At 43.0% G+C, this 27235-nt stretch overlaps 1 protein-coding gene across 1 annotated transcript in view; it reads right to left on the reverse strand.

Annotated features, from left to right (window-relative positions):
• LOC115204090 (astrotactin-2) overlaps nt 1-27235 on the reverse strand; it is a 525217-nt gene that overhangs the window by 417796 nt on the left and 80186 nt on the right. The gene's annotated exons all lie outside the window — the stretch shown is intronic.

Genomic DNA, 27235 nt, shown 5'->3' on the forward strand with positions numbered 1-27235 from the left:
GGTTGGTTGGGCTAATTGAGGTAATATGTACATGTAGGTATAGTTAAAGTGAATATGCATAGATGATAAACAGAGAGTTGAAGCAGTGTAAAAGAGCTGGGGTTGTGGCTGGGGTTCTTTGGACAATTTTTAGGGCCTTCCTCTGACACCGCCTGGTGTAGAGGTCCTGGATGGCAGGCAGCTTAGCCCCAGTGATGTACTGGGCGTTACGCACTACCTTCTTTAGTGCCTTGCAGTCTGAGGCCGAGCAGTTGCCGTACCAGGCAGTGATGCAACCAGTCAGGATGCTCTTGATGTTGCAGCTGTAGAACCTTTGAGGATCTGAGGACCCATGCCAAATCTTTTCAGTCTCCTGAGGGGGAATAGGTGTTGTCGTGCCCTCTTCACGACCGTCTTGATGTGTTTGGACAATTCGAGTTTGTTGGTGATGTGGACACCAAGGAACTTGAAGCTCTCAACCTGCTCTACTACAGCCCTGTCGATGAGAATGGGGGCGTGCTCAGTCCTCCTTTTCCTATAGTCCACAATCATCTCCTTTGTCTTGATTATGTTGAGGGATAGGTTGTTATTCTGGCACCACAAGGCTAGGTCTCTGTTCTCCTCCCTATAGGCTGTCTCATCGTTGTTGGTGATCAGGCCTACCACTGTTGTGTCGTCTGCAAACGTAATGATGGTGTTGGAGTCGTGCCTGGCCATGCAGTCGTGGGTGAACAGGGAGTACAGGAGGGGACTGAGCACGCACCCTGATGGGCTCTAGTGTTGAGGATCAGCGTGGCAGATGTGTTGCTACCTACCCTCACCACCTGGGGGTGGCCCTTCAGGAAGTCCTGGATCCAGTTGCAGAGGGAGGTGTTTATTCCAATGATCCCTAGCTTAGTGATGAGCTTTGAGGGCACTATGTTGTTGAACGCTGAGCTGCAGTCAATGAATATCATTCTCACGTAGGTGTTCCTTTTGTCCAGGTGGGAAAGGGCAGTGTGGATCTGTTTGAGTGGTATGCAAATTGGAGTGGGTCTAGGGTTTCTGGGATAATGGTGTTAATGTGGGCCATGACCAGCCTTTCAAAGCACTTCATGGCTAAGCACGTGAGTGCTACGGGTCTGTAGTCATTTAGGCAGGTTACCTTAGTGCTCTTGGGCACAGGGATAATTGTGGTCTGCTTGAAGCATGTTGGTATTACAGACTCAATAAGGGACATGTTGAAAATGTCATTGAAGACACCTGCCAGTTGGTCAGCACATGCCCGGAGCACACGTCCTGGTAATCCATCTGGCCCAGCGGCCTTGTGAATGTTGACCTGTTTAAAGGTCTTACTCACGTCGGCTACGGAGAGCGTAATCACACAGTCATCCGGAACAGCTGATGCTCTCATTCATGCCTCAGTGTTGCTTGCCTCGAAGCGAGCATGGAAGTGATTTAGCTCGTTTGGTAGGCTCGTGTCACTGGGCAGCTCGCGGCTGTGCTTCCCTTTGTAGTCCGTAATAGTTTGCAGACCCTGCCACATCCGACGAGCGTCAGAGCCGGTGTAGTGCAATTCAATCTTAGTCCTGTATTGGCGCTTTGCCTGTTTGATGGTTCGTCTGAGGGCATAGCAGGATTTATTATAAGCTTCCGGGTTAGAGTCCCGCACCTTGAAAGCGGCAGCTCTACCCTTTAGCTCAGTGCGAATGTAATCCATGGCTTCTGGTTGGGGTATGCACGTACAGTCACTGTGGGGACGACGTCTTCGATGCACTTATTGATAAAGCCAGTGACTGATGTGGTGTACTCCTCAATGCCATCGGAAGAATCCCAGAACATATTCCAGTCTGTGCTAGCAAAACAGTCCTGTAGTTTAGCATCTGCTTCATCTGACCACTTTCTTACAAACCGAGTCACTGCTTGAATTTTTGCTTGTAAGCAGGAAGCAGGGGGATAGAATTATGGTCAGATTTGTCAAATGGAGGGCGAGGGAGAGCTTTGTACATGTCTCTGTGTGTGGAGTAAATTTGATCTAGAATTTATTTCCCTCTGGTTGCGCATTTAACATGCTGATAGAAATTAGGCAAAACTGATTTAAGTTTACCTGCATTAAAGTCCCCGACCACTAGGAACGCCGCCTCTGGGTGAGTGGTTTCCTGTTTGCTTATTTCCTTATACAGCTCAGTGCGGTCTTGTTATAGTCCCTGTCACTTTTGTTGAAGAGAGGCCTTAGATTTGGCTCTAGGGAAGGACATTTAGGACTAATGAACAAGATTTGGGACTAGGGAAGGACATGTGGGACTAATGAAGGAGATTTGGGACTAGGGAAGGACATGTGGGACTAGGGATGGAGATTTGGGACTAATGAGCGAGATTTGGGACTAGGGTTGGAGATTTGGGACTAATGAAGGAGATTTGGGACTAATGAAGGAGATTTGGGACTAGGGTTGGAGATTTCCATTGTGTTTCACTCTATAAAGATACAACTATCTCTGACAGTTTTATTTTCTGACAACATTTTGGTACATGCTCTGACCAGATAATCAGAGGTCAAATGGCATAGAATGCTGTGACATTAAAGGTGTCAGAATTCTTGTAAAGGCCACCGCAGAACATAACATTCCAAAGTGTCATTGCTGTTGAGAAGACTACTGGGTGTTTGTTCAAGTAACTCTGCTACAAAAATGTGAGCTCAGTGACCTTGCCAATGGAGAGAGTATAACCCCCAAAATTGTAAGGGTTTAAACCCCTTATGCATTTTCTTGGGAATTTGTGTGTGCGTTTGTCCACATGTGTGTGTATGTGTCTGTGTGTTTAAATTAGAGGCAGCTGGGACCCCAGCCCTTGTTATATTCCCTGTCGCTTTGGTTGAAGAGAGGCCTTTATTTGTTTTTGCAGCTGTCGGCCAAGTGTTGCTGGAACAGCTTGCCAGAGTAGACCTGTCAGGCAATGCTGGCACCTGAAGGGGAATCTTTGTCCATTCACAGCAAAAATGAATTCCTCTCTCTCTCTCTCTCTCTCTCTCTCTCTCCACCCTGCTCCTCACCGCAATCTCCACTCAATTCCCTGGCAGGCAGCTCGGCACTACACCGCTAAACTTATATCTATTTCATGTTATATAGATATACACACACACTACATGACCAAAAGTATGTGGACATCTGCTCGTCGAACATCTCATTCCAAAATTATGGACATTACGATGGAGTTGGCCCGCCTTTTTGCCCTCCACTCTTCTGGGAAGGCTTTCCACTAGATGTTGGAACATTGCTACGGGGACTTCCATTCAGACATTAGAGCATTGGTGAGGTCGGGCACTGATGTTGGGTGATTAGGCCTGGCTAGCAGTCGGCGTTCCAAATCATCCCAAAGGTGTTCGATGGAGTTGAGTTATGGGCTCTGTGCAGGCCAGTCAAGTTCTTCTACACCGATCTCGACAAACCATCTCTGTATCGACCTTGCTTTGTGTACGGGGGCATTGTCATGCTGAAACAGGAAAGGGTCTTCCCCAAACTGTTGCCACAAAGTTGGAAGCACAGAATCGTCTAGAAAGTCACTGTATGCTATCGAGTTAAGATTTCCCTTCACTGGAACTAAGGGGCCTAGCCCGAACTATGAAAAACAGCCCCACCAAACTTTACAGTTGGCACTATGCATTGGGGCAGGTAGCATTCTCCTGGCATCCGCCAAACCCAGATTTGTCCGTTGGAATGCCAGATGGTGAAGTGTGATTCAGAGAATGTGTTTCCACTGCTCCAGAGTCCAATGGCGGCGATCTTTACACCACTCCAACTGACGCTTGGCATTGCATAGGTGATCTTAGGCTTGTGTGCAGCTGCTCGGCCATGGAAACCCATTTCATGAAGCTCCCGACGAACAGTTCTTATGCTGATGTTGCTTTTAGAGGCAGTTTGGAACTCGGTAGTGAGTGTTGCAACCGAGGACAGACCATTTTTTCCCGTTCTGTGAGCTTGAGTTGGCTACCACTTCGCGGCTGAGCCGTTGTTGCTCCTAGACATTTCCACTTCACAATAACAGCACTTACAGTTGACCGGGGCTGCTTTAGCATGGTAGAAATTTGACAAACTGACTTGTTGGAAAGATGGCATCCTATTAAGGTGCCACGTTGAAAGTCAATGAGCTCTTGAGGAAGGTCATTCTACTGCCAATGTTTGTCTATGGAGATTGCATGGTTGTGTGCTAGATTTTATACACCTGTCAGCAATGGGTGTGGCTGAAATAGTCGAATCCACTAATTTGAAGGGGTGTCCACATACTTTTGTATATAGTGTGTATATACACTGTTTCATTTAACACTTTTCCTGGCCCAAGGTTAGAATAATACAGATGGAAAGAGAGTCAGCTAGAGTTGCTGCATGAATAGGTCAAATGAAACACTTTGCTGATGTATTACATTACATCTCACACTTGGTGAATAATATTCAGATTCATGACAATAAGGTTAAACAACTAGGTGACAAAGAGGCTTGTGGGATCATATAATGTAAACATGATCAAATGGTTCCTAGTAAAAACCTCTCAATTGACTTTTAAGAGTATAGATGTTGAAACGTGGCAGTTATTGGAGTCATTCATGTGCGGTAGCACCCACATATGGTATTATAAATGTTTAGAGAGAAAAACAAGTGTCTGGGAAACATTAACGGGAGATTCCGAAAAAGCTTTAATCGATGCAGCTGAACAAAGCCATTAAAAACCAATCGGAATGAATCAATAGATATAAAAGTCTTCCCGAAGGAGAGACAAGACGGCACCAAGTCTGCGTAGACGGCGCGATGGTATTAGCACTACAGTGTTACCGTAGGGTTTTGAGAGGTTAATGAGATATGGAGCCAGGCTAGGACTGATTTCCTAGCTCTAAACGTCCAGAAAAGGATGCATTGAATTAACAACATCCCAACAGGGCAGAGAAATGCATACTAATTTGTAACAAATAAATCAGGCCCATCGCCAGCACACTTGCCAACAATTAATATCTACCTCAATATCATTGGATTGTCTCGCAAACATGGTGCCAGGACTGTTTGAAGCACACGAGGCAGAACACTTTGTATGCATTAATAATTGCAATGGAGGCCAGACTAAATAAGGATATACGGTATCGTCTGTTGGTACTACATCGGCAGCAAGTAAATCACTGTTCCTTCAGAAAAGAACCAGGAATAAATAGGTGACGAAACAAAACAGTAATTATTTCAAGTAGGCAGGTATGGCATTTTAAGCCATGTCTGTGTATAATAGCGCAGTCACTTTACCTATCACTTAAGCCCTTTTAATAATACTTAACCAAGCTGAGCTGTACTATGCTGGCCTGGTACTGCATCCACCTTAATGGAAATGAGCTGGAAAGAATCATAACGGAAAATATCTCAAGTACAAGTACAAGTACAATACAATACAGTTTGGGTTGGCAGTATAGCGTGAAAAGGGTAAAATACTGCAGATGGTAAGATGAATAGCCAGATGGACAATTAGACAGCAACCTTGTTCAGGTTTTGGGTATCCTTCACAGAATCCATCCAAAAGTCACGTACTCCAAATAACCCAGTTGGGAGTTAGCAGAATGAACTAGAAATCACCTCAGAGCTTTCTAAAGCTATAACTGTTTAGGCATTAAGTGGGGGATGTACAGTGAGGCAGATAATTGTTGCACTGTAAGGGGCAGCTAGACTGACTTTTCAAGGTTATTGTTAATTAAGGAAATGAATGTTGGTTTCTCTGAGGGTGATAGGTGTTGTAAGGGTTGAATCCAGTAGCCTTGTGCTGCTTCGTCTCTGGCCTTTAAGTCATGATGAAAAGCCAGGCTGAAAATGCAAAGTAGGCTGCTGTATTTATGCATGGAAGACTTTGGTGCAGAACTAATTATATTTACAGTACACTGATAACATCGAGCATACACACACCACGGACATAGGGGAGCTGGAGACAAGCACGTACAATACTCATACATGCATGTACAAGTGCATACACACACATACACACACACACAACACACAACACACTAACTAATTCAATGCCCTGTCTCTTGCGCTTCCCTTTATCTCATCTCTCTTTAGACATTGTGATATGAAACAGTACACAAGATGAATCCTAAATACATTGCAGAGGGATTACTCAACAATAGAAGCCTGGAGAAAACAAAGGTTTTATAATGAAATGACTGTCACTCACCATGGTCATCGGTTGGCTGCACTTTGGGTGTCAGTCACAGACTTTCACTGACAGAATATTTCATTTGGTTCAGGCAGGTGTAAAATGAGGTACCAACCACAAAATTAGCTCACTTTAATGTCTTTTAACTCAACAATTGCTTAAAGATAATTGAGCTGCCAGTATTATCCAGCCCAACCCAGTGCAGTCACTCTGGCATCTGATTGATATTATATTGTGTTCATGTTGATTGCAGTGTCATATAGGACATCGAGCTTTGTTGTTAACACTCTGTTTCATGTCCTGACCGGATTAGTACTACATACAAATAGCTGGGGCTATTCCTGTAGTTATCTAGTCATATTGCCCCTTATTATAAACACACCGCCAAGTAGAATTCTCTGTGCTGTTCTTTGTGCTGTGCTGGGGGTTATGCTTGAGTGACATTCAATAGCTACTTCATTACTCTTCCTCAGGTGCACCGGTGGACTGTGAGAGTGTATACTGCCCTCCACATATCTTCTCTCCCTGTGATCAATGTGTCGATTGGTCACATTTGTCACATTTTAATCTGTGGAGAGGTTGGGATGGTCAGGATGGGATTGCCTGTGTCTAAGGACAGAGCAGGACTGTGAATTATCTGCTGGTGAAGGGGCGGGGAAGAGATAGGGGGCTTGTGAAACCGTGCAGGAGATTAAAATGTGGTCGAAGGACCAAAATAGTTTCTCTTACAATGGAGAATTATACTGTTACTGACTTCTGTTTTTTGTCCCCCCCCAAAAAATGGAAATGGATTTAAAAGGAAACATATGGAGGCATTTAACAGACTATAGCATTTTATTACTCCATATGTTTCACCAAACAGGGTTAATTAAAACCAGAGAGCACACATTAACCCCCAGGGAACTATCTAGATGCACTATTTATACAAAAGTATGTGCACACCCCTTCAAATAACTGGATTCGGCTATTTCAGCCACACCCGTTGCTGATAGGTGTATAAAATCGAGCACTCAGCCATGCAGTCTCCATAGGGAAACATTGTCAGTAGAATGGCCTTGCTGAAGAGATCAGTGACTTTCAATGTGGCACCATCATGGGATGCCACCTTTCCAACAAGCCAGTTCGTCAAAGGTTTGTCAAATTTCTGCCCTGCTAGAGCTGCCCAGGTCAACTGTAAGTGCTGTTATTGTGAAGTGGAAATGTCTAGGAGCAACAACGCCGCGAAGTAGTAGGTGACACAAGCTCACAGAACAGGGCCGCCGAGTGCTGAAGCGTGAAGCACGTAAAAATTGTCTGCCCTCGGTTGCAACACTCACTACCGGGAGCTTCATGAAATGGGTTTCCATGGCCTAAGATCACCATGCGCAATGCCAAGCATCGTCTGGAGTGGTGTAAAGCTCGCCGCCAGTGGACTCTGGAGCAGTGGAAACGTATTCTCTGGAGTGATGAATCACGCTTCACCATCTGGCAGTCTGACGAACAAATCTGGGTTTGGCGGATGCCAGGAGAACACTACCTGCCCCAATGCAATGGTGCCAACTGTGAGGGTTTGGTGGAGGAGGAAAAATGGTCTGGGGCTGTTTTTCATAGTTCAGGCTAGGCCCCTCAGTTCCAGTGAATGGAAATCTTAACGCAACAACATACAATGACATTCGAGAGGATTCTGTGCTTTCAACAGTTTGGGGAAGGCCCTTTCCTGTTTCAGCATGACAATGCCCCCGTGCACAAAGCATGGTCCATACAGAAATGTTTTTTCAAGATCGGTGTGGAAGAACTTGACTGGCCTGCACAGAGCCCTGACCTCAACCCCATCGAACACATTTGGGATGAATTGGAACACCAACTGCGAGCCAGGCTTATAATCCAACATCAGCGCCTGACCTCACTAATGCTCTTGTGGCTGAATGTAAGCAAGTCCCCGCAGCAATGTTCCAACATCTAGTGGAAAGCCTTCACAGAAGAGCGGAGGCTGTTATAGCAGCAAAGGGGGGACCAACTCCATATTAATGCCCATGATTTAACATCAGCAGTGTTAGATGTTTATATACCAAATACAGAAAATAGTCACCAAGTCATGTATGTTTCCATCTGTGATTCGATCTGTGATTCATTTCTGTAGGCCTATCAGTTGGAAGTGATATGCCATAAAGTATGTTGTCAGCCCCACTGAAAGCTGCAGCTTCCTTAGATTAATTTTGGGACAGTGCTGTGCTCCAAACACACTCATGAATGTGTGCACACACACACTGTTACCAGCATAGCTGGGCCACTCTACAAATCAAATCACAGCTAATTTCACCCTGTCAGTGTGTGATTCCCAATATATCACATGCAGCTTTATAGTAAGCTCTCCTCTCCCTCGAGCACCAGTCCCTGTCTATGTATTCCTGAACTCCTGGTCTCCATCGGTAACCGTTACCCAGGCAACGGAAAGAACAGAGTAAAGGTGAACGGTGAGGCAGAAGGAGTGTAGGGAGGGAGAGAGAGAAGGGTGGAGAGAGAAAAACAGTCAGACCAGGACCAAGGTTTTCCCAAGACAAAGCAGCAATGGTACAATGGTACAATGGCATGGCAATGAATACTACTTTATGTGAGATGAATGGCATTGTGGAAACTAATTTAGTTTTGGCCATAAATCCAGCTACCACCACCACTCTTCTCAGTGGTGGTGGTAGCAGCAGCAGTAGCAGTGGTGTGTGTGTGTGTGTGTGTGTGTGTGTGTGTGTGTGTGTGTGTCTGTGTGCATGCGTTTGCGGGAGTGAGTGGAAGAAGCAATCCCTGCATCTTAGATCTTCCATAGAGCCTTTAAGACTTGCCAGCCAGACGATCACACAAGGAGCTACTCATTCAATGCCAGACTGGGCTGAGTGGAACTTGGAACCAACACTGTGCTCACAAGCCTAGGTTTAGAAGAAAGAAGCTGAGCCACAAAATATCCCTACAGTATCAATCCCTACAGTATCCAGCCACTACATCGGCCTACTGCATGTAGCCTTCCTCGTTGTAAAAGTGGCGACATCAAACATTCAGCCTGGTGCACAGACCCTATGGATGCTCTAGTCTAGAGGACCTAGGTTAAATTGTGCTTAGGAGCATCTCTAATGGTTAAACTAGCGCAAATAATATATGTGATTATTGTTTCATTAACTGTCATCCTACATTAAGATATTTTATTATTTTGCCATATCTAATTAATGAATGTCATGCTACATAGTACATTACACAAGCTGACGTTTTGACCACATCGAACTGGAGGGAATTATACATCCTTTGTACATCAAATTCTTTGTAAAAAAGTTTATAGTCAACACGATGACACAAGATAAATTGCTTAAAACAGATAAACATCTTTGGTTTTGTGCTGTAGATTTTTGCATTCGCACTGGGGATCGCAGGATTTAGAACACAGCTATCATTTTGCTTCTCAAATGGCACGGATAATTCGGGGCCGTTTCTCTATAAAAGTTGCTGGCCACACACCAATACACACACTTGACAGTCAAACTATCATATGCATGTATAGGTTATTCCAAGTTTCCATGTGGCCTTTGACTAGTGTTAGTTTAAACATCACTACACCTCAGACGTTTGCCTCCTGTACTATTAATTTCAGAGCGATATCCATGGAAGTGATTAACAAAAAAAGTGTTGCGTTACACTTACCCAATTGAATCAAAATGCAACACTTCAAAATGTAGCCAGCTGTCTTCTACAAAAAAATCAATCTCCTCCCTCTCGCGCAATTTATTTTTACGTGATATCGATAGCAGTGACAAAACGTTTCTCTTTTCTCTTTGGCGACCCCCGTATCAAATGGCAACATTCCAAAATGTATCTGACTGTGTTTTGCAGGTTGTCCTCTAACCAGTGATATGAACTCAGCAAAAAAAGAAACATCCTCTCACTGTCAACTGCGTTTATATTCAGCAAACTTAACATGTGTAGATATTGGTATGAACATAACAAGATTCAACAACTGAGACATAAACTGAACAAGTTCCACAGACATGTGACTAACAGAAATGGAATAATGTGTCCCTGAACAAAGGGGGGGTCTAAATCAAAAGTAACAGTCAGTATCTAGTGTGGCCACCAGCTGCATTAAGTACTGCAGTGCATCTCCTCCTCATGGACTGCACCATATTTGCCAGTTCTTGCTGTGAGATATTACCCCACTCTTCCACCAAGGCACCTGCAAGTTCCCGGACATTTCTGGGGGGAATGGCCCTAGCCCTCACCCTCCAATCCAACAGGTTCCAGACATGCTCAATGGGATTGAGATCCGGGCTCTTCGCTGGCCACGGCAGAACACTGACATTCCTGTCTTGCAGGAAATCACGCACAGAACGAGCAGTATGGCTGGTAGCATTGTCCTGCTGGAGGGTCATGTCAGGATGTGCCTGCAGGAAGGGTACCACATGAGGGAGGAGGATGTCTTCCCTGTAACACACAGCATTGAGATTGCCTGCAATGACAACAAGCTCAGTCCGATGATGCTGTGACACACCGCCCCAGACCATGACGGACCCTCCACCTCCAAATCGATCCTGCTTCAGAGTACAAGCCTCGGTGTAATGCTCATTCCTTCCGACCATCACCCCTGGTGAGACAAAACCATGACTCGTCAATGAAGTGTACTTTTTGCCAGTTCTGTCTGGTCCAGCGACGGTGGGTTTGTGCGACATTGTTGCCGGTGATGTCTGGTGAGTACCTGCCTTACAACAGGCCTACAAGCCCTCAGTCCAGCCTCTCTCAGCCTATTGAGGACAGTCTGAGCACTGATGGAGGGATTGTGCATTCCTGGTGTAACTCGGGCAGTTGTTGTTGCCATCCTGTACCTGTCCTGCAGGTGTGATGTTCGGAGGTACCGATCCTGTGCAGGTGTTGTTACACGTGGTCTGCCACTGCGAGGACGATCAGCTGTCCATCCTGTCTCCCTGTAGCGCTGTCTTAGGCGTCTCATAGTATGGACAGTTTATTGCCCTGGCCACATCTGCAGTCCTCATGCCTCCTTGCAGCATGCCTAAGGCACGTTCACGCAGATGAGAAGGGACCCTGGGCATCTTTCTTTTGGTGTTTTTCAGAGTCAGTAGAAAGGCCTCTTTAGTGTCCTAAGTTTTCATAACTGTGGCCTTAATTGTCTACCGTCTGTAAGCTGTTAGTGTCTTAACGACCGTTCCACAGGTGCATGTTCATTAATTGTTTATGTGTCATTGAACAAGCATGGGAAACAGTGTTTAAACCCTTTACAATGAAGATCTGTGAAGTTATTTTGATTTTTAGGAATTATCTTTGAAAGACAGGGTCCTGAAAAAGTGACGTTTCTTTTTTTTGCAGAGTTTACAAATATATCCAGCGTCTATGTGGTTTTTGAGTTGTGGTAGTTTCAACAGAGAATTCCCCCCCCCCCTAATCGTGTGATTTATTGCCACTTGACATAACAGGGTTTTTGGTGCATGTGCACTTTATAAGATGCTTGTTTAAAAAACTACAAATAATATCATTACTATTGTTGCACATGTATATGTGGCTAGTACATTTTATGTTTAGGTTTTCATATATATATATATATATGATTTGGACACTTTAAACTGTTTTGACATTGGGCTATTTATCAATATCTCTTGTCAACAGTAAGCAGAGACAGCATCATTTTGAGCGAAGTTTTAGGAATATAAATTGAACATTCAACATCAAATGCCAATGGTATTGTACTTAATCAGGTAAAACCTGCTGAATGAGTCCCAAAACGTGCTGTGATTCAGTTACACAGACACACACACACACATACACGCTCACATACCCATCATATACTGTTGATGTGAGCTGCAGTGCAGGAAGGCTTCATATCTAAAACTGTCAAGCCTCGGCAGTGAATAAGATTCTGAATTGGAAATGAGGACTGTGTGAGATAAAGGAGAGAGAGAGAGAGAGAGAGAGAGAGAGAGAGAGAAAAAGAGAGAGAGAGAAAGAGAGAGAGAAAGAGAGAGAGAGCGAGAGAGAAAGAGAGAGAGAGAAAGAAATAAAGAGCTAGAAAGAGAGAGAGAGAATCAATCAAAGTGCTCTGAGGCATTACCAAAGCAGGTGCACCTGTCTCAGCGTATTGCACCAAAACAATGGGCTATCCAGACAAAACAATGAGCATTTTGCTGACCCATCTCTGTTCATCATGCACACAGTAGGAGCCAATAACAGGAAAGGCAGATATAAGACATTTGAAGTTGTTCTAAAATGTGATGCAATACCCAAATGCACATTATAAACCGGGTGGTTCGAGCCCAGAACACTGATATGCTGAAAGCCGTGGTATACCACGTGTATGACAAAACTTTTATTTTAATTCTTTTAATTACGTTGGTAACCAGTTTATAGTAGAAATAAGGCACCTCAGGGGTTTGTGGTATATGGCCAATATACCATGGCTAAGGGCTGTATCCAGGCACTCCACGTTGTGTCGTGCTTATGAACAGCCTTTAGCCGTGGTATATTGGCCATATAGCCATGAGTATAGCCTTGATTGTTGAAAGTAAACCATTAATTAGCAATGGAATTAGCTTGTTTTTATATCTTTGTTTTCATGAACTCTAACGGAAGGAAGGGTAATTCTTTGCAGATCAAGTGCCATGACATCAGGTCTGAGTGGGCTGGTCTGGGGCTGTCAGATGACACTACTTGTGCCCTAATGGGAGGAGACAGGGCTGTTCCTTTCACTCCTCTCTTTTTCTATGTGGGCTCTCTTCAATTTCTTCCCTCCATCCATATATCCTACAGCCCACGCTTTACTGGAGCACCCCGCTGTGTTCCACCCACACTTTCTTTCTCTTTTCTACTCTCTCTCTCTCTCTCTCTCTCTCTCTCTCTCTCTCTCTCTCTCTCTCTCTCTCTCTCTCTCTCTCTCTCTCTCTCTCTCTCTCTCTCTCTCTCTCTCTCTCTCTCTCTCTCTCTCTCTCTCTCTCTCTCTTTCTTTCTTTCTCTTACTCCCCCATTCTCTTTCCCTCCAACTATTGATTCCCCCCGGTTCCTTTTTGCAGGCGGCAGCCATAAGCCTGTGGGGGTCCAATTCTTGCATGTTCACTGAGACTTAAAGCAGTCTGCTCCTATCCCCCCTAAGGGACACGTAAAGCTACCTCCTCCATATCCACAGCCTTCCCATTGTAAATCCACTCCTATAATAAACATGGTACATCTCCCATGTAGTCCTTCTATAAGTGTCTCTTAAAACAACACAGTGCTGTTATATAGGCGTATGCTAAGTACACTTACAATATCTGTGTGAGGGAATGACTAGTAATGAAACACCAAAGGTTTCAATTCTAGGCAGCATGGGATCCGACGGTCTACAACAGATGTAAGAAGGATGTAAAAAGGAAAAACGTCATTTTCATGTCTGACCGATGTCTTGTGCATCTGATAATAGTGGATATTAAAGTGGCGCATCAAATTCCCTCCTGCTTAAGTCAAACATGAATATTTCATCCCCCACAATGATCCAGTAAAATATTAATTTGCCCCATAGATATGTCTAATATATAAGCTCTTTACTTTAGATATCCACACACGCCCTCCCTGGGGAGTACAGGAAGAGGCATGCAGAGAGGGAGGAAAATCATGTGTTGTGCATTAAAGGAGGTCAATTAAAAATAACACAGTGGGCCACAGGGGGCTGTTTTCTAAAAGCACCTTAAGCCTTGTGCAAATTTGAATTGAGAATACAAGGTGAAAGGCTTCAACAAAGTTTGCAGCCCCAAAAACTTGATTTTGTGCTTTTTTTAACCTAGTGTGTGACTTCATGTTGAAATGCCTAGTTAAAGCGAGACAGAATACACCATTTTACATCCCCTGCGTACATTACTTCTGATGAGGTTAATCAAGTAGATGCGACTATTTACGGCTAACAGTGAGTAGCTAGCATTACAGTGGTTTCAATGCCATTGAAAGTCACCTTCTTCTCTCTGTATCCCCTGTACTGTTGAGAACACAGAGTACAGCCCTGGAGCAGTAGCTGAACTAACATCACCACAGCAACAGCCCTTGAAGTGGCTCCACAGCACCTGTACATGTGTTGGAGACCCTGCTTTGAGCTTGGACAGGGAACGCAGTGGAGCCACAGTGCATGGGAACCCTGCCAGGCCCTCCTTCTAACAGAGAGCCCCTGGTATTATTACGATTATTACCTGGTACCCAGAGCACTAGGCCCTGCAGGACCCCCTGTCCTCCCCACATATGGTGCTGTTCGCTGGGAAGAGAGAGAGAGAGCACTGACTGGAGGCAGGCAGCTCCTCGTGTCCTCATTGCAGGCTAATTACGGGTAATTAGGCAGTTACACCTGTCCCACTGGTATCTGTGGCCTCATATATGCATATGAAAAGGATACAGCTATGATGATACTGTTTGACACTGCCTTGATTATGCTTCCTGCTTCAGAAAAAGATAACCCACAAAACAGAGCACTTCTACTTTCTCATGCAAGGTTGTTCAAAGTAACTTCTACCTCCCATGACCTAAATTACCAGTTTTCATAATATTGGCTTAAAATATAATATTCTGTTTGCGCTCAATTTGAACTAAGACATCCATCAGACCAGTGACAAATGTGAGCTTTGAGCATGAGCAACAGAAAAAGGCTTATCTTACAAAGGAGGAAATACCAGATGGCTTATTTCTCTTTTCCTTACTTCGTCTGGGGCAGTATGCTTTAACCAGGTAATGAAAGTGCTTTCTGAAAGAATTTCTTGCTTTCTCTCTCATGGCATAGTGACACTGTCAAAATGTCTCCAGTCATTGGAATCGGAGACACGGAGACAACCTAGCTGCTCAGCACAGTGGAAAGACAGAGGAACACACTTTGCTGTGTCGCAGCGCTAGCATAAAAAATGCGCTGGCAAAGTTTTAAAGTTTGATCACCACTGAAAGGCAGCATGGGGAATGATGATACATTTATGTGGATTAGGTAGAAAAGTGACACTGCTCTTTACATTTCAGCAGAATGTCTACTGCTTTATTTTTACTTTGAACATTAAAAAGGGAGATATATTCACATTCAGATTTTGGCTGTCGTGCAAAAATCTTACTTGTGTTTCAGTTAAAGTTTGGCAGCTTTTAAGCAAGGGATGTAACGGCCGTCATAGGAAGTGGACCAAGGCACAGCGGGTTGAGTGCTCATTTTTAACATTTATTGAACACTTAAACAAAAACAAGGAAAAACCGTCCGGACAACAAACAGTAATGCAGGCTACACACAGCTATGCAATAACAACCTCCCACAATTCCATAACAAACACACCCCTAATTATAGGACCTTCAATCAGAGGCAACGAGAAACAGCTGCCTCCAATTGAAGGCCCCAATCCCAATTAACTAAACATAGAACTAAACACCCTAGATCAGACATAGAAATACACAACATAGAACCTAACCAAAATCCCCGGACTAATCTAATCAAACACCCCTCTACATAAACCATACTCTAACACACCCCGAACCACATAAAACAAATACCCCCCTGCCACGTCCTGACCAAACTATAATAACAAATAACCCCTTTACTGGTCAGAACGTGACAAGGGAATTGTACTCTGTAATCACATACACTAAAATGCCCTGTTCAAGAAAACAAACCACCTATATAAATCTTCAAAGCTTGTGAAATCTAGCCTCTTCGGTATGGCATTGTACCCAATGATCTATGAAGCACTGAATACGTCACTCTACAGAAGTTGTAAATATCCAAGGGGAAATATACTGTAAATAGCAAGTTTCCGCTGCCTCTTTTTGATAATGCTATTGGCTTTTATGTTGTACAGTATATGTGAGCATGGTATTTCATGTTTATATTTTGCTATTTATCACAGAATGAGAGTGATATATGCTTATAAATGTCCCCGGGAGAGCAAAAATCTATTGTTCAAATCAAATCAAATCAAATTGTATTGGTCACATACACATATTTAGCAGATGTTATTGCGGGTGTAGAGAAATGCTTGTTTAAACGGCTGTAGAGGTAATGCTGCTGACATGGCGTGATGTGTGTCTTGTTGTTAGGAACGTCCATTTGTCTTTGGAACTGTGATCAACCCTTACTTCCCTCCCAGCACTGAGTAAATCACCAACTGAATCTAATCGCCTCATAGGCTTATACAGGCTTGACATTTGATAAATTCACTAACATTAGCCTATCACGGTGTCCGCTGAAATACCACCGCTGTATTTCCCTGTAATGATGTCAGGGGGATATTTATTCCTTTCCCTTTGCTCTCAATATACAACATTATTTCAAGTGAGGAAAGTGAGGAAAGTGAGAGAGAGAGAGAGAGAGAGAGAGAGAGAGAGAGAGAGAGAGAGAGAGACAGAGAGAGAGAGAGAGAGAGAGAGAGAGAGAGAGAGAGAGAGAGAATAGAAGTAGTTTCTTACCAAGCAGTGTCATTTGAATCTGTCCAAGAGAGACGTTAGAGAGAATAGGAATAGACATTGCAATTCTGACTGACACCAAAAAATTCCTGCTTTGGCTGCGAGCTAGCACAGATACTTTCAATATTGTGCTGTTGGAACGAAAGGCACTGCCAAAGTAAACTACATTAATGTGTTTATTTGGCAGAGTGTAATTTAAATGTCTCCTTCAGTGGCTGACTCCATGTGCTAGCTCTCTCCTCTCTCCCTATTCCACAACAAGTCATTTCATTCTCACTGTCCTGTCATCTGTTCCTGTCAAGGCCCAAGCAAAGCTTGTAATCAAACACTACCAGAGTGTAAACAAAAGTGTGGAAGCAAACGATGCCTTTATTGACTGCAGAGCTTGAGCTTGCCACCATTGGCTCTCACCATTGGCTCTCACTCTGACCAATGGCACACAACAACTTGGCATTGGCTGCAGTATTGATACCATTCCAACTTTAATGACTGATACTGTTGCCTTCATGCTACTGATTTAAAGGCAAACCCTAAAATGTCCATCTTAATCCCATCCATCTACAATAGAAACTTGGTTTCTAACAAGTCATTAAATGACAAACGTTGAATCAAAGAACCACCTAATTTGAATGATTCACCCAGTTATAGACATATCGGAAGTCAGAGACTGTGAACAAGAGATACTGTATGCATATTCATTCAGTGAGATGATGAAGATAAACTTTAGGCATAGGTCTGAAGTACAATTATCTCCTCTGAGTAAATCACTTTCCTAATAACTTTTCCTTCTAGAACTTCCCACCCCGGTCTCCTTCAGCTGCTGGGTACTGTGTGTGTTTTAGTTAGAATTGATACTGTATTCATGGCTCTATAACATGCACATTTGTAAAATGAAAGGAACCGAAAGGTGGCCAGAACAATTAAACAGGGAACAATTAAAATGTAACTCACTCTGAGTTAAATGTTATAATTAAATGTTTCTGTGCCCAGAGTAGCTACATTATGTCAGCTTGTACCAGCCTAGGAAATTAATTTGATTCCGGTAGAGCCGCAATTATGGGCGGACACTGTGTGTGTAGGGACCTGTGAGCTCTATGTACCTCAGTGACCCTCCACTCTCTGACCATCCATAACCACTGACTTGTTAATTATAAAGTGGTGGCTCCTAGCGTGTAGTGTGCACTGCCCCTCTATGCATATCTGGCAGGAGAGCGATGAGAAGGATACTATTCCTATACCCTTACACCGCAAACGTAATGGGAATGAATGAGCCTAGTAATGGATGCAGTGATGTGAAAATGAATAGGTTCATGGTTCTAAACGATAGATTATTCATTGTCTTTAGTGCTTGTCTAAAAGGTAGCATTTCACACATACTGTATCTATCTTTATGGTTTATGTAGCATTTCACACATACTGTATCTATCTTTATGATTTATGTAGCATTTCACACATATCTATATTTATGGTTTATGTAGCATTCCACACATATCTATCTTTATGGTTTATGTAACATTTCACACATATCTATATTTATGGTTTATGAATGGCTGAATTTTCTATTTCTGCTTTCTGCTTTGCAAGATATGTACACCCAGCACTCACGCCAAGATCTGAGAGAATGGGAAGATTATGTTCCGTTACATGGCATATGAAAGGCTCGGTAGCTGCCAGCCGTTATTGTGTCCCATTGAGTTAAAATACTACTTGTCCTCCAAGCGAACCCAAACGTGTCGTCATTTATGTAAGAAATATCCACCTTACCACTACTATGGCTGACAAGAAATCTGTCTTTTTTTTCTCTTTGAAACTTGACAATAGTATTGCAGAGTATTATATTTCATTCCCATCCTTACTGTGCCAGGAACAGATGCACACACTCTGTGCCTAGTCCTTCTATCCTCATATGTCTTAGCTTGAGATTCCTAAAACATGGATGGATTCTGTTCTGGGGGGAATGGGGGTTCCAGTGAGGCAGGGAAATTGCTTTTGCTCTCTCTCTCTCTCTCTCTCTCTCTCGGTTGCCGGGTGGTTTTGTTTAATGCGTGGCGCAGTACATCTCGCAAGCCTGATCAAACAGCCACTGTGACTCTTTTGTGGCGGCAAAGTGGTTAGCACTAGGTGTTAATAATTCCACGCGCCACACTTCCTTCTCTGGCTCTGAGGGGGAATGTAAAAGGATCTGTCAGAGACTGCTTCATCACTATCGATTCCATTTAATTCCGACTTGTGCATGAATGGCTCTGGCAGATAGGATGCAGGAGGATAACATTCTACAGTATGCCTTTGTTTCCTCTCTTTTCCATTTCCTTCTCTGTTTGAGAGCCCGAATTGTAAGCTTGGCACTAGCTGCTCTGCAAGGTTTGGCAATTATCTCCCACAGCCTTTGCACAATAAGTACGTAGGCCACCAGAGCAACTGGGTTAGCATAATGCCCAATTATTGGTAAACGGCATGGATCAATGGTAATGACAAGAGAGTGCAAAGCAAGCCATCCTCTTCTTAGTCCCTATGCTAAGACAACCAAGGCGCTTCTGAAGCTATTATTACATGTTAATAACACAGTAGTGGGTTGATTTCCAATGGGCTTATTCTGGCTTTATAACTATTAGTGAGTTGATAACCAATGGGCTTATTCTGGCTTTATAACTATTAGTGGGTTGATTTCCAATGGGCTCATTCTTGCTTTATAACTATAGGCCAGTGTGAGTTATCCTAAAACCTGTCAGCAAACACCCTAAAATAACCACCCAAAAAGCAGAAAAAAACAAAAGCTTCGCTGACCACCATTATACTTTCTGTGTGGTACCTTCAACGCAAGTGTTTGATCACTCGATGTTGAGGATGAGAGCTCGAATCAGTGGTGTCACATAAAGCCCTCCAGGCAAGGCTGCTGGAACAGACACAACATTAGCCATGCAGGGAGCGGAGTTGCTGTAAACGCTTATGTAAGGGGAGCCGACGAGTGCCCGGCGCATGCTAATGTACCCCTACGACCAGACGGTCTCGGACCAGACACGGTAATGTAGCAAGGCCAGACAGGGAGGAGTCAGGGGCATAGAAGGTCATGATGGGGGTCTGAGTCAGGACTGATCAAGCTAGGGGCTCTTAGTGTGACTGGTCCTGGTTGACCAGCATAACAGCAGAAGGAAAGTTCTTCGTAATGCTGGAACAGTTTCCTGGAATTGATAGTCAATGGGTTTAAATATGCCAATGAGCACTTAAAACAGAGCCATGGAAAACACAGCCCTCCCGACCACATTTCTATACTGAATACCAATTCAAAGGTATACATCCATTTTAACATTTCCCTAAAGACGTAATTTATGCATGTGTCATGCACACTTTCCCCCAATCAAATCTTTCCAAATAACTGGAAAAGTTAAGAGAGGCTAATGAGAGAAGCTGGTGGTGGAAGCACAGCTAATGGTCACAGACCCCTGATCCAACTCTACTTTTTCTTCATTGAATAACAAAACATTTACCTTTTGGCCCTCATGTCGGCGATTTTCACAACCTGTATTTAATTCCCTTATTTGTTCTTCATCATGAGTAAGAGGAAGCTCATTATCCGAATCTCGAGGCTAGTACAGCTGGCAGCAGCCTATCATCTGAGACACAGAGGTCTAAGTGTAACCTATAAAATCATCATTATCCTGGCGTGCTTTCACTTGTTCGACATGATTGACAAGTCAGCCAATTAGAGTGGAAGAATGAAAGCTTGTCCTTGTTCCTTACTTAAGTGAGTTTAATGCCATGCCCGAAGCTTTTTGAAAGGAACTTTAAGTTGTGCGTTTCGTGTTATTTTTGGCAAGGCAGTTCAAAAAAGGAGAAACATGTCTTTGTGTTTAAATAGTAATTTGATTTTAATGTTAAGATCATACAGTGAATGTCTATGTTTTTAATGATATGGTAATAGGGATATACACATTTTAGTTATGATCACTGTAGGGTCATGTTTGGTGAAAAGCTAAGTGTACTTTGAAAATACAAGAGCATTTTATTTAGCACATAAGATCATACATTTATTTTGTCTGCTGAAAGTAATGCTTACCTTGGGGCAGTAAATGTGCCTTTGTGAGCTCCATACTGCACATTATTTAAGGTGAAATGCTCCTTAATTTGAATGCTAGCACTCTATACAGATGCAGGATCTTAATTTGATCCGTTTCTCACAGTAGGAAAATAACCCTGCAGTAACAAGAAATGTGAATTATTGTGTGTATTATAATGAATTAACATTTTTGTATGGGTTGATGCAGCACTCTCCTTCTTGGTAAAATAGCCCTTACACAGCCTGGAGGAGTGTTTTCTGTATTTTTGTATATTTGATTTAACCTTTATTTAACTAGGCAAGTCAGTTAAGAACAAATTCAGCCAAACCCTAACCCGGACGACGCTGGGCCGATTGTATTTGTATGGAGCAGCTAATGTATCCCCATTAGCTGCTGCCAAAGCAGCAGCTACTCTTCCTGGAGTCCATTTACATTTACATTTACATTTACGTCATTTAGCAGACGCTCTTATCCAGAGCGACTTACAGTAGTGAATGCATACATTTCATACATTTTTATTTATTTTTTATTTTTTCTGTGCTGGCCCCCCGTGGGAATCGAACCCACAACCCTGGTGTTGCAAACACCATGCTCTACCAACTGAGCTACAGTCCAGCAAAATTACAATACATTGAAAGATTTCACAACACACTGTGTGCCCTCAGGCCCATACTCCACCACTACCACATATCTACAGTACTAAATCCATGTGTATATATAGTGCGTATGTTATCGTGTATGCATGTGTTGCTTCATAGTCTGCGCTGTTCCATAAGGTGTTTTTTAAATCTGTTTTTTAAATGTGCCGCCCTGTGGGACTCCAAATCACGGCCAGTTGTGATACAGCCTGGAATCGAACTAGGGTCTGTAGTGACGCCTCTAGCACTGAGATGCAGTGCCGTAGACCGCTGTGCCACTCGGGAGCCAAATTGTTGGGTCATTGTCCTGTTGAAAAACAAATGATAGTCCCACCATGCCCAATGGGATGGCCTATCGCTGCAGAATAATGTGGTAACCATGCTGGTTAAGTGTGCCTTGAATTCAAAATGAATCACAGACAGTGTCACTAGCAAAGCACCCCCACACCATAACAACTCCTCCTCCATGCTTTAAGGTTGGAAATACACATGCGGAGATCATTCGTTCACCCACACCGCATCTCACAAAGATGCAGTGGTTGGAACCAAAAATCTCCAACTTGGACTCCAGACCAAAGGACAAATTTCCACCGGTCTAATGTCCATTGCTCGTCCTTCTTGGCCCAAGCAAGTCTCTTCTTCTTATTGGTGTCCTTTGGGCTGCATTTTCTTAACTCTGTGTCTTCCATTCCTGTGGCGGTCCTCATGAGAGTCAGTTTCATCATAGCGCTTGATGTTTTTTGCAACTTCACTTAAATAAACTTTCAAAGTTCTTGAAATGTTCCATATTGACTGACCTTCATGTCTTAAAGTAATGATGGACTGTCGTTTCTCTTTGTTTATTTGAGCTATTCTTGTCATAATATGGGCTTGATCTTTTACCGAATAGGGCTATCTTCTGTATACCACACAACTGATTGGCTCAAATGCATTAAGAAGGAAAGAAATTCCACAAATTAACTTTTAACAAGGCAAACCTGTTAATTGAAATGCATTCCAGGTGACTACCTCATGAAGCTGGTTGAGAGAATGCCAAGAGTGTGCAAAGCTGTCATCAAGGCAAAGGGTGGCTATTTGAAGAATCTCAAATATAAAATATATTTTGTTTAACACTTTTTGGTTCCTACATTATTCCATGTGTTATTTCATAGTTTTGATGTCTTCACTACTATTCTACAATGTAGAAAATAGTAAAAATAAATAAAAACCTTTGAATGAGTAGGTGTTCTAAAACCGGTAATGTATCTATTAATAGAGCAATTGAAATTCCAATAATATGGACACTAATCTAAACAAATCAGAATAAACTGCACAACTCAAAAGGTTATCAGAGTTCCATGTCAATAAGATGTCCTTTCCACGTATGTGATGGAGAGACTGAACGTAGGAGGAATGGGGAGAGAGAAACCGACAGCTCAATGTCAAAAGAATAGAGCACTCAGACTTGAACCTGTCACAGAACTGACAGAATTACACTTAATGATGCAAAGAGCCAGGAGACATCCTGGGCCCCGAGGCCAGACGCATACACCGTGTTTCCTGATCCTCTTCCTTCCTATTCAATATCCTTCCCCAATTTCACAGATGATGAGATTCCGCACGGATAAACACACATGCTACCATTCACATCAAGTCCAAGTGGAAGTATCAAAAGAAAACCAAGAGGGGTGACTGAAAGCATGAAATAAGGCCTGCTCTGAGCTTGAACCCACTTTAGATCGCACAACCAGCTTGCCCGGAATAACCTCTGGCTCTTCACTCAGTGGAGTGATATTTAAAAACAGAGCCTGCTAATGTTTATGCCCTGAAACAGTGCTAGTCAGCAGAGAGACACATTGAGGGTGGGTGAGAGATTTGCATCGGACAGCATGGATGGATGATGCACATGATACAGCAATTCTCCTTAGGGCTGGGCAGTATAGCGTATTTTACGATATACCGGTATTGATGCATTGACCGGTTTGGGTTTTTACTTTACCTTGTATAACAGTATGTGAATGTTTGGTTTGTTAAATGTGGTACGCCGTGTTTAACGTCCATTTTTATAGTTTACTTCGCTACTTGAGTCATCTCTCTCCGCTCTCTCTCTTTGTTGTTCCTCGACCACGAGACACTTGCGTTCAGTCTGCATGGTCAATGCAGCACATGCAACAATGTTGATGACAACAATGCTGTTTTCACTTTGCTTCTTCATATAAATCCAGTAGTGTTCTAAAATTGCACTATTAGTTTGTGTTGCTTACATCTGAAAACAGCTAGTTTGTCTTTTCTTTGCAAGTTGGGCCTAAATCTTGTTAGCCGCTAATGCTAAACGCTAGGTAGCTAGCTAATGAATGTACTGAGTCAGAGCAAACATAATTAGTTATACAGCCTGATAATACCAGTGATGGTGTAGACCTAAATCAGCATGTTGTTTGTGCAACAGTACCTTCTAAATCAAAGAAGAATACAAGAAGCATTAATATGTTAGCTACATGAAGTAGCTAAGATTTAACAGTCAATGTAGCCAAAGATTATAGAACACTTTGGTTCTTAAAAAAACACTTAGGGTAAGAACCAATCACAATAACTCCTCCCTGGCATTTTCCTTCGAATTATAATAATCATTCCATTTCCATGATTACAACATTTCACCCAAGTGTTTTGCTCTAAATCATAAGTAAAATCGCTATTGCAACATTTGGTTCGAAATAAGGTTTAGATTGTTTGCCCATACCGTGCAGCCCTACATGGCAGTGTGGACATTTTCTCAAATGAGTGCAGGAAATACAGAAATGTATGAAAATGCTAAAAAGAAAATTGGGGTTGAAGTTGAATTGAACAGTATAAAACAATCAGAATGGAGAAAGACCCATTTAAATCACATAGAAGGTATGTGTTGCCACCCTGAGGTCATGCACTACTTATAAAGCAAATTTAGAAATTGTATAATTTAAAAACATAAAATACTGTCAAATAACGTCATACCGTAATGTTTTTTACTATTCCGTGATATGATATTTTGGCCATATCGCCCAGTACTAATTCCCCTGAGGACAGCGAGTCAAGAGGCAAAGAAAAAAGGAAAGAGAGAGGGGGAAAGAGAGAGAAAGAGAGAGGCAGAGAGAAGCGAATGTGAAGAGATGTGAGGATGGGGTGGAGGTGGAGAGAGGGGTCAAAAGGGGCAGAGAAAAGAGGAGTGTATTGAGAGGCGATTAAGTTGGAGAGATGAGAAGTGACGTCTGGAGCAAGGAATAGAGATAATATAAGAAAGAAAGAGAGGAGTGAGACGTGAGAAAGAGGAGAGCAAACAGAGTGTGGAGAAGTGAAGAGAGGGGACTGGAGAGGTGCGAGAGGAGATAGTTGAACGGAGAGAATACTTGTAAGGACATACCAGTGGAGAGGTGTCTAATGGACTGAAGAAGAGAGATGTGTGTAGGTGTATAGGTTGTTATCAATAAAATGTCACAATAAGTGTTCGATTTGCCTGCTGGGGGACAAGGAGATCCCCAGCGCCGCTAAAACCATTGACAACTATGTGCCGTTTTCAAGGGATTGTTAAATAAATCTGAACTATTTGGTTGTAATATCATCATCACCTCTTGAAGAGCATAGTCAGAACTACACATTTCAGATTATTCCATGCAAAAGAATTGTCAAATGTACCTCTATCATCAGAATTATACAGAAATGAACTGTATGCGTTTCATGATCAGTAAACATCAATTGATCATGTAATTTGAAATACGTGAGGGTAGCCTCACAATATCTGTAAATATTGGCTATTTGAGTGATATAAAATAAAAGTGAACTATACCTGACCAGTATGAGTGGTTTAGGTTCATTTCCCATCCTTTTTGGGCTCTGCCTGTCAAGCAGCAGAAGGGTGCATGTACTTTACAAGCTGCCAGTAGAGACTTGTACAGTTTGCTAAACATAGTGATAAGTAGACCTAATGTACTTTTTTCTCCAACATTATCCCCTTTTCAACACTGTTTTCAAGAGTGTTTAATCAAGTTTGCTGGTTGACGGACCATGCCATGCCAAATTGACTAACTTTCAGGGGGTAAACTAGATGGCTATATTTGCTTGCTATCTATAGTGGTGATGACAGTAGTCCGACTGACAACTTTACCAGGACGAGGACTTGCTGATGTCAAGCTCTTTCCAAAAACGAATCTCTTTGGAAGCAAGCCAAATGACAAGCTAAATGACATTGTTTGCTTAGCTAGCTACATGCCAAATGGATAGGTTACCCTCACATGTCTGAAAATATATGATCAATTCATGTTTACTGATCATGAAAAGCATACAGTTCATTTCTGTATAACTCTGATGATAGAGGTAAATTTGACAATTGTTTTGAATGGAATAATCTGAAATGTGAAGTTCTATGCTCTTCAAGAGGTGATGATGATATAACAACCAAATAGTTATATTTATTTAACAATCCTTTGAAAACGCCCCCAAGATGTCAATGGTTTTAGCAGAGCTGGGGGTCTCCTAGCCCCCCAGCAGCCAAATCGAACGCTTTGCACCATATTGTGACGTTTTATTGATAGCGACCTATAGGAGAGCAGTAGAGACTTGTGGAGCATGCAGAGGCAGGTGAACAGATGGATATGGTAGTAGAGGTGTAAAGGTGCACATGTTTGAGAAGGTTTATTGGTATGTCTATGTTTCCAGAAGAACAAAGGAGATGTGTGAAATGCGTGCCCATCTGTGGGTGCTTCTATCACAAAGCTGTTGTTAAAGGATGTGTGTGTGTGTGTGGGTGTGTGTGAACATGCATGTGTGTGTACAGTCGTGGCCAAAAGTTTTGAGAATGACACAAATATACATTTTCACAAAGTTTGCTGCCTCAGTTTGTATAATGGCAATTTCCATATACTCCAGAATGTTATGAAGAGTGATCAGATGAATTGCAATTAATTGCAAAGTCCCTCTTTGCCATGCAAATGAACTGAATCCCCCAAAAACATTGCCACTGCATTTCAGCCCTCCCTCAAAAGGACCAGCTGACATCATGCCAGTGATTCTCTCGTTAACACAGGTGTGAGTGTTGACGAGGACACGGCTGGAGATCACTCTGTCATGCTGATTGAGTTTGAATAACAGACTGGAAGCTTCAAAAGGAGGGTGGTGCTTGGAATCATTGTTCTTCCTCTGTCAATCATGGTTACCTGCAAGGAAACAAGTGCCGTCATCATTGCTTTGCACAAAAAGGGCTTCACAGGCAAGGATATTGCTGCCAGTAAGATTGCACCTAAATCAACCATTTATCGGATCATCAAGAACTTCAAGGAGAGCAGTTCAATTGTTGTGAAGAAGTCTTCAGGGTGCCCAAGAAAGTCCAGCAAGTGCCAGGACCGTCTCCTAAAGTTGATTCATCTGCGGGATCGGGGCACCACCAGTACAGAGCTTGCTCAGGAATGGCAGCAGGCAAGTGTGAGTGCATCTGCACGCACAGTGAGGCGAAGACTTTTGGAGGATGGCCTGGTGTCAAGAAGGGCAGCAAAGAAGCCACTTCTCTCCAGGAAAACATCAGGGACAGACTGATATTCTGCAAAAGGTACAGGCATTGGACTGCTGAGGACTGGGGTAAAGTAATTTTCTCGGATGAATCCCCTTACCGATTGTTTGGGGCATCCAGAAAAAAAATTGTCCGGAGAAGACAAGGTGAGCGCTACCATCAGTCCTGTGTCATGCCAACAGTAAAGCATCCTGAGACCATTCATGTGTGGGGTTGCTTCTCAGCCAAGGGAGTGGGCTCACTCACAATTTTGCCTAAGAACACAGCCATGAATAAAGAATGGTACCAACACATCCTCCGAGAGCAACTTCTCCCAACCATCCAGGAACAGTTTGGTGACGAACAATGCCTTTTCCAGCATGATGGAGCACCTTGCCATAAGGCAATAGTGATAACTAATTGGCTCGGGGAACAAAACATCAATATTTTGGGTCCATGGCCAGGAAACTCCCCAGACCTTAATCTTATTAAGAACTTGTGGTCAATCC

The sequence above is a fragment of the Salmo trutta genome, chromosome 12, assembly GCF_901001165.1.
Source record: "Salmo trutta chromosome 12, fSalTru1.1, whole genome shotgun sequence".
Lineage (NCBI taxonomy): Eukaryota > Metazoa > Chordata > Actinopteri > Salmoniformes > Salmonidae > Salmo > Salmo trutta.